Here is a 2,902-nt window from a genome sequence, read left to right on the forward strand (position 1 = left end):
TAAATAAATATTCATTAAATTCTGCCTGTGATTTACCTTATATTTTGATAAAAAGTGATTTGCTTGCCCATAGTATGTGATTGTGTAAATAAATGTTCATCAAATTATGTCCGTGATTTACCTTATATTTTGATCAGAAGTTTGGTAAGTAAATTAAAATAGAATTGATCCAGAAGATAAGTAAATTATGGTGATTGATATACGGGGAGTGTTGGACGAAGGGGCGGTGGGAAGAAATGTGAAACGGGAACCTTACAATCACCTTAAGTAGTAGAGATTTACCTGCCCATAATATGCGATTGTGTAAATAAATATTCATTAAATTATGCCCGTGATTTACCTTATATTTTGGTAAGAAGTGATTTACTTGCCCATAGTATGTGATTGTGTAAATAAATGTTCACCAAATTATGTCTGTAATTTACCTTATATTTTGGTCAAAAGTTTGGTAAGTAAATTAAAATAGAATTGATTCAGAAGGTAAGTAAATTATGGTAATTGATATACGGGGAGTGTTGGACGAAGGGGCACTGAAAAGAAAGGTGAAACGGGAACCTTACATTCTTTTTAAGTAGTATAGAGATGAATTGCTAAAAATATGTTGTAGCAATAGGGAATTTTTTTTTCTTTTTGCAGTTGAGGAAAAAGAAGGTTTATTGCACAAAACACACAAATGATATATGGAACAGTTTGTCGTAGATACGTCACACGTACACAAGCATAACTCGTGTACACGTGTGCACACACGTACGCCTACACATGCATGTACACATACACACGCGTACATGTACACACGCGCGCATCACACACGGGTCCACTAGTCATTGAGACATAACTATGAAGGGAATCACTTTTACAAAGCATTATCAAAATTTAGCAAGTGCCTTTTAGGTTTGTGAATATGCAAAGTGGGATGACAAATTTCGCAAGCTTTGTAAAAAAAAATTGGATGGGGGAACACTTATACAAAAACTGTTGGAGGCGATTTTTTGCCCAAGGTTGCTAAAATAGCAAGTGAGTGCAAATATAGAAAGGTTGTTGGGATGCTCTTAGCGTGCTATAACGCGGTCTACCATGCTATTAACGAGACATCATACATCTGTTTATTTAGCGAGACAAATTTCTACACTCTATAACATGCTATTAGTGGCGTTATAGTGTCTATTTTTTCTAGTAAACGACAAGCAGTGCTGGGTAAAAAAAATACGATCGTGGGTACCATTGAGGAATCAGCTTGCGATTTATCTGCTAAGCATGGCGACAATGGAGTTATGGATTTTCAAAGTCAGTGCGGCGCCCGCGTCCAAAGCTGCGTCGTGTGCACCGAGAAGTTTTTGGCAAGCTGTCGGCGGGAATGAAGGTGACATGTGCTCCAATCCACCTAGTAGGAGCCAAGGTGCCTCGTCGTCTTCAAGAACAGACACAGCCTAGTTCAAACCGTCCAAAGCTTCCAAGCACGCTCTGGTTCAGCAATTCTCGTGCGGAACTGTCCAAGGCTTCTACTCTCTCCGTTCGAAAAAGCTTGTTTCAGACTGAAGAAATACTAACTAAGGTTAATCAATAGCTTTTTAGAATAAAATTTTAAGAAAAAGGGTTTCCGTCCGCTTTGTATTACAAAGCAACCATCCAATACAACCAACGATAGGGGCTGGAACGGAAGCAGCACAAACACGTCCAAAAGAAAGAAAAGAGAAAAAAAAGAAACAAATGCCGATAACGGCGGATCGACAAAAACGACGAAGCCTCATGACCGCTGCGTCCATTGAAGATCGCCCACCAAGCTCCGAGACTCTGAAGTGCCGGTACCCAACAACACCTCCAAGAAGGGACGCGACCAAGGTTGTCAGAATCGCGATTTTGAATCGGATCGGAGCTCCGATGGTAAGATCGCAAATCGTAGAATCTTCACTATCAGGATCGTAGAAACGTAGATTCTATGAACTAAAATCGTAGAATCATAGGGGTTAGTTTGGATCGTAAAGTCGTAGAATCGTATAACAGAATCGCAATTCTGACAACCTTGGACGCGACGATGACGACGCTGCTGCCAAGGGTTTCCCCCGGTACACGGCGAGGAGAGAGGAAGGGTAGCCCCGACGCCCTCCAGGAAGGTCCGGCAGCACCCTCAGGCGCCACCGCGTCGGTGTCGGCCAAGCCAACAGAGATTTCTTCCGATCCCAACCTCTACGTCAGGCACTTCGGAGCTTGCCACCAGACCGACCACCACCCTGCGCCAGCACGGACACGAAGCTTCCCACGCTGTCTCACCACGGCACCACGAAGATGGTCTGCACAATGAAAAAGAGGAGCCGGGACTAGGGCAACAACACCGTCGGCATACGAGAGGGCCCCACCTCCACCGTCCATGACGGTAGCCGACCGGACGCCATGGCAGGAGCCTACCGGGCCCGTGGCCCCACAGGCCCGGCCGGGCCCTCAAAGGCCCGGACAGCTCCCGCCTCCGTGCAGCAGCTGGCACGCCGTTGGCGCCGCTGTCCCAGTCCAAGCCTCTCCCCTGCCTTCCCATACAAAGAGCGTCGCGGTCGCCCGGAGCCGACCCGCAAGGACCCAGAAGGGACCCTACGGGCCCAGATCTGGGCCGGGGACGCGCCACCGACCGGCTAGCACCACCAGACCACCCCGCCGCCAAGAGGCGACACCACCACGGCGAGCACCGCCGACCTCCACACCAGGACGCCGGACCGCCACTGGCCGAGGCGCACCGCCGCCGGCCATCACCGCCCGAGCAAGGGAGGACCGCGCGTGGGGAAGGGCAAGCCCACCGCCGCCAGCATCACGCGGCCGAGGGCCGGCGGCGCAGGCTGATGGCGGCGGGAGGAGGGAGGGGCGCGGGGAGGGGCTGGAGGCGCGCGGTGGAAGGGCCCCCGGCCGCCTCGCTCGG

This window comes from Triticum dicoccoides, chromosome 3A, assembly GCF_002162155.2.
Source record: "Triticum dicoccoides isolate Atlit2015 ecotype Zavitan chromosome 3A, WEW_v2.0, whole genome shotgun sequence".
In the NCBI taxonomy this organism is placed as follows: Eukaryota; Viridiplantae; Streptophyta; class Magnoliopsida; order Poales; family Poaceae; genus Triticum; species Triticum dicoccoides.